This window comes from Oncorhynchus mykiss, chromosome 24, assembly GCF_057628025.1.
Source record: "Oncorhynchus mykiss isolate SJ-2025 chromosome 24, ASM5762802v1, whole genome shotgun sequence".
NCBI lineage: Eukaryota > Metazoa > Chordata > Actinopteri > Salmoniformes > Salmonidae > Oncorhynchus > Oncorhynchus mykiss.
Window position 1 is genome coordinate 11,891,137 of NC_143045.1, and position 15,346 is coordinate 11,906,482.

General features: G+C 42.8%; 1 protein-coding gene across 1 annotated transcript in view; it reads left to right on the forward strand.

Annotated features, from left to right (window-relative positions):
* LOC110503319 (delta and Notch-like epidermal growth factor-related receptor) overlaps positions 1-15,346 on the forward strand; it is an 81,182-nt gene that overhangs the window by 5,823 nt on the left and 60,013 nt on the right. The window lies entirely within an intron of this gene.

Consider the following 15,346-nt stretch of genomic DNA (forward strand, 5'->3'; position numbering starts at 1 on the left):
TCTTTTTTTCTCTCAGCCTTGTTTGTTCAGTTTGGCATAGAAGAAGCTTGTATTTTAGTGAGTCATTTCTCTATACATCCTGGTAGCCTAGCGAATGTGCAGATCAGAAAAAATTATGTTGTTAATGCTAATTTCGAAAAATATACATACCAACAATCTGTCACCGAATACGATGAATGACCTTTTTTCGCCATCATCAATCATCAATCATTTCATATTCAGTGTGATGTCCTCTCAATCTGATGTTGCCCATATTTCTCTGAAGAGAGCGCTCACTCTGCCAATTGCCTTGCTCATTTCCACATCATACATCACCTGCCCTTTTGATCTTGAGGAAACGTTGTGGCTGAGAGAGGTCTATGCATATAGATATGGCCAATATGGCCTTCATTGCCAACCTTAATAGGCTCTGTGAAGTTGTGCTACAATAAGCCGAATCTAACCTGGCAACCTCACAACCCATCCCAATATGACCTGGTTGCCAGACTATTATTCTATGACAAACGTTAGGGAATTTGGCTAAAAGCTCCAGCTGATCTGGAACTCAGACACCACCCTATCCTTTCTGGTCTCATCCTTTATTGGTGCTGTTGTCAGGTCAATGTCAGTTCAGGTGCGGGATGGAGGAGGACTGGAGAGAAGATTACTCTTTTTGTCTGTTGTCACAGGACACAGAGATGTGTCTTTTTGCTCTGTCCTAGATAGAGAAAGCCTCTTTTGCCTGGTCTGTTTAGGTTTCTGCTCTGTCTGTCCTAAGTGCTATTTATATCCTCTACGGCCCTAGGCTTTGCGTCACAAGGCTGGGGGTAAAACGCATGCTGCTCTTACTTAGCAAGTACTCACCCTTTACCCTCCGTCCATCATGGTCATTAGTATACATGCCTCCTAATAATCATCAGTCATATTGTGTTTACCTGTGTGTGTGAGTGTGTGCGTGCGTGCGTGCGGAGACTGATACCACCAGCGAGTGTGTGTCATCCTCACCTGTACTTTTGCCCTTCGTTCATCCCGGGGAGGGTGTCTCTTAGCAACAGTGCAGCCAAATCTGCCTGCCGTCTCCACTGAGTTATAGCTTACACACACAGAAACATAGACAGGCATGCAGACACACACACACACACACAGATCTGAGCTGATGACAGTTTATCAGTCAACATAACAGCATTTAATGAGGCGGTGTGGGATGATACCCAGTATGTTCTGTGTATTGGAGTACGTCCTGAACAGCTTTGCTGAGTCCCTGAGACACTAAACGGGGGCTTAATCTAAAGGAGGCCTGTTGTTTTACCTCAAATACCAAACACTCCATCTGCGGTGTCGATGGCAGACGATGAAAGAGGCCCCATGAGGAGACAGACACTAATATATATGCCATGTAGCAGACGTTTTTATGCAAAATGGCTTACAGTCGTACGTGCCTACATTCTACATATGGATGGCCCTGGGAATTGAACTCACAACCCTGACGTTGTTAATGCCATGCGCTACCAACTGAGCCATACAGGATCACAAGGACAAGCAGGCAGACATATACAGAACGGCACCGTTGTTCATCTGAAGTTCTTTATCTGATTGGTATCATCCAAAATGACACGTTCATCCAACCTATTCTATTGAATTGGTCTGAAATCAAATAATGAATTTGACAGATCAATGTGATCTCTCTCAGAAGAGTTGGAGAAGTGGCCTGTTGGCGGTGTGGCCTTCAGGTTGTTATTTTTTGGCCACCAGTATGTGGTGGCAGAATTTGCGTTGAGCCATTGTAGCTTCTCAAGGGACATGTTTTGCGTTGGACTGTGATGTCATGCCTTTCATAGACTCCTGGTATGTCTGCACTCTAACACAAGGCCATTGTGTCCCGGAACTGTTGCTTGTATAAAACAACTGTTGTGTAAACAATATGATTGTATTATTACCTCCAACTACATACGTGTAACCATTTATTCTTTGCGTTCTTCCCTGTGAAGTCAGAGATAGATCTCCGCTGCAGCTGTTTGATTCAATATTTTACTATTATATCATTATATAGTCTCTGCCTTCATCTTTGGATCGAATTTTCAACAAGAGACAGTGAATGTCATTCCAGGTAATGTGATCTGTTTTTGTATTCTTTTTCATGATTATATGTTCTCTGCCAGCACTGAATCTTAAATGATATCTGCATAAACACTGTGATGCTGAAGAGCCTGGGAAGGTTTCAACTGATGAGCTGGTCAACATTTGGTTACAATGTTGTAACCAGTTAATATGAAAGTCTTATGTAAAGAAGGTGTTTGGAGTCATTATTTCATGTTGTGGAACAAACGTAATATCTTGATTAACAGGAAATTGATTTCATCGCTTGTAATCTCAAGAAATTGGTTGGATAATTCCAAAGTGAAACATCTACTTGAGTTGTGTATATAAAGTACCAGTCAAAAGTCTGGACACACCTACTCATTCAAGGGTTTTTCTTAATTTTTAAATATTTTCTACATTATACTATAATAGTGAAGACTCTATGAAACTCTATGAAATAACACATGTGGACTCATGTAGTAACCAGCCATAAACAGCCACCACTAACATTGAGTGGCTGCTGCCAACACACTGACTCAACTCCAGCCACTTTAATAATGGGAATTGATGGGAATTGATGTAAATATATCACTAGCCACTTTAAACAATGCCACCTTATATAATGTTACTTACCCTACATTATTCATCTCATATGCATACGTATATACTGTACTCTATATCATCGACTGCATCCTTATGTAATGCATGTATCACTAGCCACTTTAACTATGCCACTTTGTTTACATACTCACCTCATGTATATACTGTACTCGATACCATCTACTGTATCCTGCCTATGCTGCTCTGTACCATCACTCATTCATATATCCTTATGTACATATTCTTTATCCCCTTACACTGTGTATAAGACAGTAGTTTTGGAATTGTTAGTTAGATTACTTGTTGGTTATTACTGCATTGTCGGAACTAGAAGCACAAGCATTTCGCTACACTCGCATTAACATCTGCTAACCATGTGTATGTGACAAATACAATTTGATTTGATTTGATTTAACCAAAAAAGTGTTCAATACTTGGAATACTATTGGAGGTATTGTATCGAATCTTTTCCATATCTATTACATTCCCTAAATCCCGTAGCCACATTCCAAAGGTAGGTACCGTCTCCAATACTCCTAAATTGCAAAATTAGCCTTTTGGCTAATAGAGTACAAAGAGAGACAACCTTCCCCTCCTGGTTATTCCCATCAACTGTACCAAACAGAGTGATCAATGGGTCTGGGGCTAGAACTCCATTGAAGGCATTAGATAAGTAAATAAAAATGAGAGCCCAGTAAGCATGGAACTTAGGACATGTCCAGAATAAGTGGGTCAACGTCCCCTCATCCTGCTTGCACCTCTCACACAGTGGTGAGGTGTCCGGGAATATTTTATGCAGTTTTACTTTTGAGTAATGTAACCTGTGTATCACCTTAAACTGTACAAGGTTGTGTCTGGCATTCACTGAACTGTGATTTATATTCCTGAGAACTTCTACCCAGTCCTCATCTGAGATTTCTGAACCAAGTTCTTGTTCTCAAGCCCTTTTAATGGTGTCTGTGGATACCTCTATGTGGGCCTGTAGCACATCATACAGTCTAGAGACCAACCCTTTTGAATGGGGTTTGACAAGGATCAAGCTATCTAATGTAGGACTATTTGGCTTCATGCCATACTGTGGGATATGTGTCCTTAAGAAATTCCTGATTTGGAGGTATCTGAAAAAAATGTGTTGTTGACATGTTAAACTTACCCTGTAATTGTTGAAATGAAGCTAACTGACCATCAATGTATAAGTTACCAATTGTTGTGAGCCCCTTCTCCCTCCACTGTGAAAACACCTTATCATCCAATGCAGGGTTGAAAGCATTATTCAGGCATGTCGGGCTGTCATGTATACAGTGGGTGTGTTAAGAAAATGCCTAATCTGTTTCCAGATCCTAAGAGTATGACAAATGACTGGATTAGCGTCATAAGTGGCTTTTTTCCACACATGATGGACTATTAACAAGTGCAGGGAGTGAGGAACGTTGACAGGAGTCCTGTTCAATCAAAAGCCATGAAGGCATATCCTTCTGTCTCATCGCAGGTAAACTTTCCCTCCAGAAAGACACACTGTTCAGATTAGCAGCCCAATAATACAGTTTAAAGTGAGGAAGGCCAAAGCCCCCCTCTATCTTGTACTTAAATGCTTCTTTGAAATTCTGGCTGCCTTGTTATCCCATAAAAATGGAATTTCTATTGAATCCAGTATCTTAAAATAGCTTTGTGGTATGAAATTGGGTAGACATTGGAAGAGGTAGAGAAACCTGGGTAGGACAACCGTTTTAATAGCGTTCATACAACCAACCAGAGAGAGAGGCAGTTTTCCAAAAAATCTATATTTTGTTTAAGCTGATAAATGTTCATGTCCCAATTCACTTTCAATAGCTGATCAAGGTCTCTTGTCACTACAATGCCAAGGCTTGTGAACTTGTTCATCACTGTTCTAAATGGGGTAGATTGTACTTGCATATCCACAGGCCATGATATCGGCATCAATTCGCTTTTTTGACAGTTTATATTGTAGCCAGAGAAGGAGCAGAATGTATTTATCAAGTTAAGCATTTATTAATATCCTGCGGATCTGTTATTATTTTACCCTTCTTGACTTTTATTTTGTGAATAGCTCTAGATGCCTGTACATGCCATAGCTGTCTTGTTAATAATTTATGTTGTTTGTCACCCAGTTCAAAATAACTTTGTTGCGTTCTAGCAAGTAAAGAGCCCACCCGTTTGGAGAGGATGGTATTGTATTCATATTTCAACGTTGTGATCTTCTCAAGGACTGTATATGAGGAATTCGTCCTAAAAACGTTCTCTTGTTCCCCTAACTCTCTTTCAATTTCTCTCAGCCTAGTATTGGCGCGTTTCTTCCTCTCTGATGTATAAGAAATAATGTAACCTCTAATCACAGCCTTTAGAGATTCTCAAAGCGTGGAGTCGTCAACATCCCCCATGTCGTTAGTTCCGATGAAAAAGGCAATCTGCTCCTTCAAATACTGACAAAAAGTCTCATCTTTCAACAGGTATGCGTCTAAGCGCCACGGTCGCCGACCTGTAGACATCTTGTCGAGTTTCAGCACCATGGACAGAGGAGAGTGGTCCGTAATTAGAATAGGGTGATAGGTAATCGATTAGTTTGGAGTCAATTCTGGAATATGATTTATGAACTGATGAAAAGAAAGAATAATCCCTATCTGTTGGGTGTGTCAGTCTCCAAATATCGACAATGTTAATTAAGGTTTGTCATCAATGTATTTAGACAGACACTGGCATTTGATTTTGACCTTGATAGCTGTTTATCTAAAAGAGGATCTAACGTACAGTTAAAGTCACCTTGAACAATAACACTTGCATCCGAGATATTTGGTATGGCCTTAAATACCCTTTGAAAAAATAATGGATCATCGAAGTTGGGCCCATATAAATTGACCAAGGTTATTGGTTTCGAAATTCAGTGTACCAGCCACAATAATATACCGACCATTAGGATCTGAAATCGAGGATGAGTAAACAAAAGGAATATTTTTCCTTGCTACCCCTCTCACTTTTGCATCATAGTTAGACTGGTATATCTGACTGATCCAGCCGACTCGTAGCTTGGCCTGAGCGGAGCGTTTAATATGAGTTTCTTGAAGAAACACTATGTCAGCCCCCAGTGATTTAAGATGAGAAAAAACCTTAGCTCGTTTCACGATATGCCCTAAACCATTACAGTTCCAGCTGACTATCCACCAGGTCTACTCTGTGCTCTGTCACTATGTGGCATTTCTTATTTTAGAGTAAATTGTTGCTGTCATACAAAGCCCCAAAGACAAACGTCCCGCAGTGCCAGAACTTGTCATACCACCTGTATTAATAAACGTCAACATAAAACACAGACCCCATCCCCCCTCACATCCCTTTACTGAGTGACTTGCCCAAACAAAGCACTCCTTGACTAACACACAAACCTTAGGGTGTCTAGACCTACAGCTTCAACTAACTCGTCCTCTATAGATGCTCCGCATATCCGCTAATATTAAATAACACTTAACACTTAACTCTCACGTTAGGGGGTGAGTGGCGCTAAAACATGTGTGTGCAACAATGCTATATTAGCCACAACATCTCACCAATCATATAAGTCCCAACTTCTGATCTTCTGATTGAAAAGTCAGGCAGGAAATTCAAACACATTCCTGGCCTGTATTTGGGCATTTAGCCGTTGACACGGCCGTTCGGTATCCTCAGCCAGGGAGCTTGCTTGACAAGAACAGATTAGCCTCATTTGGGTTGTCAAACGTATGTGTTAATCCCTCGACTGTCACCTTAAACCGGGCTGGGAAGAGGAATCCATATCAGATGTTGGCCACCCTGCATTTGTTGCGTACCTCATCATACTCTTTCCGTTGGTTCCTCACCTCCAAGGTAAGATCTGGGTAGAAAGACACCCTGGCTCCGTTGTAGTTAAGGGGGAACTTTTGACTAGCCAGCTTGAGGATGAGATCCCTGGTCTGGGGATAGTGCAGCCGTACAATGAATGGCATTGGTGGCGCGCCCCTTTCCGGCTTCGTTGCCTGTGATCTGTGTGCACGGTCGATCAGGATGGCGTTGTGAAAGTGTTCACTCCCCAGCAATGACGGTATCAGCCCCCGAGACAAATTCAGTGGGTTTCGCTTTCTCAGTGTCCTCCTGGATCCCAAATATTCGGATGTTCTGGAGTCTTGAATGCGACTCGAGCATTTCCAATCGGGTTTTCTCTATGTCCTGTAGCCTGGCCTCATGATCGACTGTCGTCTGCTCAACCTCATGCACCCTTCTCTGAGTTGACTTCACAGTTTCAGTCAATACCCTTTGAGATATCAGCCAACCTTATGTCCACCATCTTGCTTAGTGAGTTTATGGCAGCCAGTAGGTCACTTTGAGCAGGTTCTGTGGGGAACTCTTGGGAGATAGCATCTTCAGCTAACTCCTCGTGGGTCTGCGATGTTGAAATTGGTTCGTTGTCTATCTCATTCAAATTATCTTGTTTAGCGCTCCCTTTTCTGGTGCCTTTTCCCTTTCTCATATTGCCAGACAATGTTTGAATTTATAGGTTGTGAGAGGTTAAAAATTGAGCAGAGCTCTAGCAGAGCACGTCTACTCCATAGCATGCTCACTAGCGCCCCCAGGAAATTGTTTTTTTAATCCATTTTAGAATAAGGCTGTAACATAACAAAATGTGGAAAAATTCAAGGGGTCTGAATACTTTCCGAAGGCACTGTATTAACACTGAGTGTTCAAAACACCATGTACACCTGCTCTTTCCATGTAGATAAAGGGGAGAGACAGGTAAAATAAGGATTTTTAAGCCTTGGGACAATTGAGACATGGATTGTGTATGTGTGCCATTTGGGATATAATAAAACAATTATTACGCATTCCTGCGCCTGTCTCCTGAATCATTGTTACCAACATGACACAAGCTAAGGCTTAACAGGGCTCTTTTGTGGTATTTTTACTGTCTGTCTGTCAGGCAGCAGGGAGGAGTAGGTATATAGGTCAGAGTGAACAGGCATCTCATATATCAATCATTATGGTGTATGAAATAGATCTTCACCCAGGCCAGCTGTGATTGGCTCTCCTCCATTTAGCAGAGGAGCTCTGGGAGCGAGTGACTGGGCATGACCGTGTGTTGACTGTGTGTGGATGTTACATACTGATTAACTGTAGCAAACAGAAACGAGCAAGACCTAAACACACACACACACACACACACACACACACACACACACACACACACACACACACACACATCCCAGTCAAAATAGGTTTATTCCAGCTTTTTCTATTTAGTTAGCTATCCCCAGCATGGTGTGCCGAAAGAGACAGCCAGGTAATGACCTGTGAGGTCACCACACTATGCCCAGAGAGACACGTCAGACTCTGGTATAAATAGACCACTGCTGACAGCCCACCCCTAAACTCCTTATCTCCTAATTCTCTTCCTCTGTTCTCTCTTCCTCGCCGCCTCTTCTCCCTCTGCCTCTCTCTTACTCTGTTATCTCTCTCTTTTGTTCTCTCTCTCGTTCTCTCTCTGTACTCTCAATTATCGTTCTTGCTGTCTACCTCTTTCATCCTCTCCCATCTTTCTTTCTCTCTTTCTTTCTTGCACGACCTTGCTCCCTTTCTCTCTCCTTCCCCATAGTTATACCTCTTGATCCCCTCTTTTGGCTGGTAATCTACATGTGGGTTGATTGGGTGGGATTGTGACCTAATTTGTGGTGATCTATTGGAGGAGTAAGGGATCTTTACATAAGAATGTCTTACAGTATACGTGTGTTATTTATAACGAGGGTTGATTTAACATGCTCATGATGTCTTTTTAGTCGTGGTGATGAAACTGTAGAGCACGACAATTGAGGAAAGAGGGGAAGAGATCAAGTGAGATTGGAAACGAGGAGGGAAGAAGGGAGACAGGACACAAGGGCTTGTATTACAGTTTTTTCCAATTGCTAATATGCATTGGTCAAAACTGAAGTCACATTGTCGAAACTCTTCACACAGTCAGTGAAACAGAAGTGTATGTGGACCAAACTGTGAATTATTTTTCATTGCTTTCACACAAAATGCATTCAATGACCACATCCTCTGAAATCCATGAACTCTTTTCTCATCCATACTCCACCACCTGCAAAACTATATATTTGCAGCACGTTTTCAAACGCAACACACTGTTTCCAAAACTGTTAAAAACACATTCAAAACAGAATGATGGCAAATGTTGTGCATTTCTGCAGTAACTAGTTTGAAACATACAGTGGCTTGCGAAAGTATTCACCCCCTTGGCATTTTTCAGATTTTGTTGCCTTACAACCTGGAATTAAAATTGATTTTTGGGGGGTTTGTATCATTTGATTTACACAACATGCCTACCACTTTGAAGACGCAAAATATTTTTTTCTTGTGAAACAAACAAGAAATAAGACAAAAAAAACTAAACATTTGAGTGTGCATAACTATTCACCCCCCAAAGTCAATACTTTGTAGAGCCACCTTTTGCAGCAATTACAGCTGCAAGTCTCTTGGGGTATATCTCTATAAGCTTGGCACATCTAGCTACTGGGATTTTTGCCCATTCTTCAAGACAAAACTGCTCCAACTCCTTCAAGTTGGATGGGTTCTGCTGGTGTACAGCAATCTTTAAGTCATACCACAGATTCTCAATTGGATTGAGGTCTGTGCTTTGACTAGGCCATTCCAAGACATTTACATGTTTCCTCTTAAACCACTCGAGTGTTGCTTTAGCAGTATGCTTAGTGTCATTGTCCTGCTGGAAGGTGAACCTCCATCCTAGTCTCAAATCTCCTGAACACTGAAACAGGTTTCCCTCAAGAATTTCGCTGTATTTAGCACCATCCATCATTCCTTCAATTCTGACCAGTTTCCCAGTCCCTGCCGATGAAAAACATACCCACAGCATGATGCTGCCACCCCCATGCTTCACTGTGGGGATGGTATTCTTGGGGTGATGAGAAGTGTTGGATTTGTGTCAGACATAGCATTTTCCTTGATGGCCAAAAAGCTCAATTTTTTTCTCATCTGACCATAGTACCTTCTTCCATATGTTTGGGGAGTTTACCACATGCCTTATGGCGAACACCAAACGTGTTTGCTTATTTTTTCTTTAAGCAAAGGCTTTTTTTCTGGACACTCCTCCGTAAAGCCCAGCTTTGTGGAGTATAGGGCTTAAAGTGGTACAGATACTCCAATCTCCGCTGTGGAGCTTTGCAGCTCCTTCAGGGTTATATTTGGTCTCTTTGTTGCCTCTCTGATGAATGCCCTCCTTGCCTGGTCTATGAGTTTTGGTGTGCGGCCCTCTCTTGGTAGGTTTGTTGTGGTGCCATATTCTTTCCATTTTTGAATAATGGATTTATTGGTGCTCCGTGGGATGTTCAAAGTTTCAGATATTTCTTTATAACTCAACCCTGTACTTCTCCACAACTTTGTCCCTGACCTGTTTGGAGAGCTCCTTGGTCTTCATGGTGCCGCTTCCTTGGTGGTGCCCTTTGCTTAGTGGTGTTGCAGACTCTGGGGCCTTTCAGATCAGGTGTATATATACTAAGACCATGTGACACTTAGATTGCACACAGGTGGACTTTATTTAACTAATTATGTGACTTCTGAAGGTAATTGGTCACACCAGATCTTATTTAGGGGCTTCATAGCAAAGGGGGTGAATACATACTCTCACACCACTTGAGTTGCTCTTTTTGGAATTTTTTTTAACAATTTTTATTTTATTTCACTTCACCAATTTGTACTATTTTCTGTACGTCCATTCAATGAAATCCAAATACAAATCCATTTAAATTAGAGGTTGTAATGCAACAAAATAGGAAAAACCACCAAGTTGGATGAATACTTTTGCAAGGCACTGTGTAGAACATCTCAGCAGAATATTTAATCATTCCAAACACAGCTGATTGCTGATTGGTGAGGAAAGAAGAGTGGCAGGGAGAGGGAGAACGCATGGAGGACAAAGGAGAGGAAGACTAAGAGAGGTGGTCTCTGATGAAATAAGGGCCACAATTATTGACCATGGTGTAAACTATGGTCTCTCTTTGAGAGAGGCCGGTTAAGGGTGCAACCAAATCTGCAGCGTTCAACAGTTGCATCAATAGTACGAATTTTCCGGCAAAACAACAGGTGAGATGTGCATCCTTCAATGATAATTTAACTACAATTTAGAGTACAATACAGTATGTTCGCATTTTTACATGTACTGACATTTTGAAATATATTGACTGTTTTGTGTATTTCAATAGGATCCAAAGGTTGCCTCCCACTGGAGGGAGAGGCAGAATATTATCAGATGCGTGTCATGTTCTGACCATAGTTCTGTTATTTTATTATTTGTTTAAGTATGGTCAGGGCGTGAGTTGGGGTGGGCAGTCTATGTTTGTTTTTCTATGTTGGTTTTTGTGTTCGGCCTAGTATGGTTCTCAATCAGAGGCAGGTGTCGTTAGTTGTCTCTGATTGAGAATCATACTTAGGTAGCCTGGGTTTCACTTTTGGTTTGTGGGTGTTTGTCTTCCATGTCAGTGTTTATCGCCACACGGGACTGTTTAGTTAATTTCACGTTTATTGTTTTGTATTTCGTAGAGTTCAGTTTGTTTTAAAATAAACATTATGGACACTTACCACGCTGCGTATTGATCCTTCGATCCTTCTCGCTTCTCCTCCTCAGAAGAGGAGGACGAGATTCTTCACAATACGCAGGAAATTGCCATTGTTGACAAGGTAATTGACAACAATGCAATAAAACTGCGGGAAATTCGGGACAGAGTGCGGGCAGACATTATCACTTTTGGGAATGTTAATACGGTCAGCACAACGACAGTTGCCAGAGTCCTAAAGAAACATGAAACAAGGATGAAGCAGTTGTACACTGCACCCTTTGAGAGAAACGGTGAACGTGTGAAAGAACTCTGCTATCAATATGTCTCTTCAATAACCAAACAGGGTACATACACAGCTATGCATAATGTAAAGTACTGTAAAACTGTGGATTTACTGTATTTTAGAGAGTAATGGAGATGGAAGCCAGGCAAACTGCACGTACATTCATCTTTGAGGATGAAGCTGGGTTCAACCTGGCAAAAACACGCCGCAGGGGAAGAAATACAGACAGAGAGCAACTGTGGATGTCCCAGGCCAGAGAGTAGCTAATATCACAATGTGTGCTGCACTGTCCATTGATGGTTTGCTGTTACACAAACCACTCACCTACAATACAGAGAAGCTCATTTCTTATCTGGATGACCTGCATAATCAACTTCTGCCAGAGGAGGAGAGAGGGGCAAGAAACTCCCCTACCTTCGTTGTTGTGTGGGATAATGTGGCATTGCACCACTCTGCTGCAGTCAGACTGGTTTGCTGCACATCCCAGGATGTCAGTCCTATTCCTGCCTCCATACTCCCCCTTCCTAAACCACATAGAGGAGTTTTTCTCTGCGTGGAGGTGGAAGGTTTATGACCACCATCCACATGACCAGATGTCCTTACTGGATGCCATGAATGCAGAGTGTGGAGACACTTCTCCTGAAGACTGGCAGGGTGTGGAGACACTTCTCCTGAAGACTGGCAGGGTGTGGAGACACTTCTCCTGAAGACTGGCAGGGTGTGGAGACACTTCTCCTGAAGACTGGCAGGTTGTGGAGACACTTCTCCTGAAGACTGTCTTCTCCTGAAGACTGTCTTCTCCTGAAGACTGGCAGGGCGTGGAGACACTTCTCCTGAAGACTGGCAGGGTGTGGAGACACTTCTCGTGAAGACTGTCTTCTCCTGAAGACTGGCAGGGCGTGGAGACACTTCTCCTGAAGACTGGCAGGTTGTGGAGACACTTCTCGTGAAGACTGCCAGGGTGTGGAGACACTTCTCCTTAAGACTGCCAGGGTGTGGAGACACTTCTCCTGAAGACTGGCAGGTTGTGGAGACACTTCTCCTGAAGACTGCCAGGGTGTGGAGACACTTCTCCTTAAGACTGGCAGGTTGTGGAGACACTTCTCCTGAAGACTGTCTTCTCCTGAAGACTGGCAGGGCGTGGAGACACTTCTCCTGAAGACTGGCAGGTTGTGGAGACACTTCTCCTTAAGACTGCCAGGGTGTGGAGACACTTCTCCTTAAGACTGCCAGGGTGTGGAGACACTTCTCCTGAAGACTGGCAGGTTGTGGAGACACTTCTCCTTAAGACTGCCAGGGTGTGGAGACACTTCTCCTGAAGACTGGCAGGGTGTGGAGACACTTCTCCTTAAGACTGCCAGGGTGTGGAGACACTTCTCCTGAAGACTGGCAGGGTGTGGAGACACTTCTCCTTAAGACTGCCAGGGTGTGGAGACACTTCTCCTGAAGACTGGCAGGGTGTGGAGACACTTCTCGTGAAGACTGCCAGGGTGTGGAGACACTTCTCCTTAAGACTGCCAGGGTGTGGAGACACTTCTCCTGAAGACTGCCAGGTTGTGGAGACACTTCTCCTGAAGACTGTCTTCTCCTGAAGACTGGCAGGGCGTGGAGACACTTCTCCTGAAGACTGGCATGTTGTGGAGACACTTCTCCTTAAGACTGCCAGGGTGTGGAGACACTTCTCCTTAAGACTGCCAGGGTGTGGAGACACTTCTCCTGAAGACTGGCAGGGTGTGGAGACACTTCTCCTTAAGACTGCCAGGGTGTGGAGACACTTCTCCTGAAGACTGGCAGGGTGTGGAGACACTTCTCGTGAAGACTGCCAGGGTGTGGAGACACTTCTCCTTAAGACTGCCAGGGTGTGGAGACACTTCTCCTGAAGACTGCCAGGTTGTGGAGACACTTCTCGTGAAGACTGCCAGGGTGTGGAGACACTTCTCCTGAAGACTGCCAGGGTGTGGAGACACTTCTCCTGAAGACTGGCAGGGTGTGGAGACACTTCTCGTGAAGACTGCCAGGGTGTGGAGACACTTCTCCTGAAGACTGCCAGGGTGTGGAGACACTTCTCCTGAAGACTGGCAGGGTGTGGAGACACTTCTCCTGAAGACTGGCAGGGTGTGGAGACACTTCTCCTGAAGACTGGCAGGGTGTGGAGACACTTCTCCTGAAGACTGGCAGGTTGTGGAGACACTTCTCCTGAAGACTGTCTTCTCCTGAAGACTGCCAGGGTGTGGAGACACTTCTCCTGAAGACTGCCAGGGTTGGATTAGACATTCCAGGAGATACTTTCCAAGATGCATCGCCAGAGAAGACATAAGATGTGATGTTGATGAGAACTTGTGGCCAAATGCAGGAGAGAGCGAGAACTATAACCCTCACAGTACTGTACAGTATGAGTGATTATGCTATACATGTTGATGAGAACTAGAACCCTCAATGTACTGTACAGAAATGGAGATTACACTATACATGTTGATGAGAACTAGAACCCTCACAGTACTGTACAGTATGAGTGATTATACTAGACATGTTGATGAGAACTAGAACCCTCACAGTACTGTACAGTATGAGTGATTATACTATACATGTTGATGAGAACTAGAACCCTCAATGTACTGTACAGAAATGGTGATTATACTATACATGTTGATGAGAACTAGAACCCTCACAGTACCGTACAGTATGAGTGATTATACTATACATGTTGATGAGAACTAGAACCCTCACAGTACAGTACAGTAATGATGATTATACTAGACATGTTGATGAGAACTAGAACCCTCACAGTACTGTACAGTGTGAGTGATTATACTATACATGTTGATGAGAACTAGAACCCTCACAGTACTGTACCCTAATGGTGATTGTACTCTACATGTTGATGAGAACTAGAACCCTCACAGTACTGTACAGTAATGATGATTATACTCTACATGTTGATGAGAACTAGAACCCTCACAGTACTGTACCCTAAGGGTGATTATACTCTACATGTTGATGAGAACTAGAACCCTCACAGTACTGTACCCTAAGGGTGATTATACTCTACATATTGATGAGAACTAGAACCCTCACAGTACTGTACCCTAAGGGTGATTATACTCTACATGTTGATGAGAACTAGAACCCTCACAGTACTGTACCCTAAGGGTGATTATACTCTACATGTTGATGAGAATTAGAACCCTCACAGTACTGTACCCTAAGGGTGATTATACTCTACATGTTGATGAAAACTAGAACCCTCACAGTACTGTACCCTAAGGGTGATTATACTCTACATGTTGATGAGAACTAGAACCCTCACAGTACTGTACCCTAAGGTTGATTATACTAGACATGTTGATGACAACTAGAACCCTCACAGTACTGTACCCTAAGGGTGATTATACTCTACATGTTGATGAGAACTAGAACCCTCACAGTACTGTACAGTAATGATGATTATACTATACATGTTGATGAGAACTAGAACCCTCACAGTATTGTACAGTAATGATGATTATACTATACATGTTGATGAGAACTAGAACCCTCACAGTACTGTACCCTAATGATGATTATACTCTACATGTTGATGAGAACTAGAACCCTCACAGTACTGTACAGTAATCTTGATTGTACTCTACATGTTGATGAGAACTAGAACCCTCACAGTACTGTACAGTAATGATGATTGTACTCTACATGTTGATGAGAACTAGAACCCTCACAGTACTGTACAGTAATGATGATTATACTAGACATGTTGATGAGAACTAGAACCCTCACAGTACTGTACAGTAATGATGATTGTACTCTACATGTTGATGAGAACTAG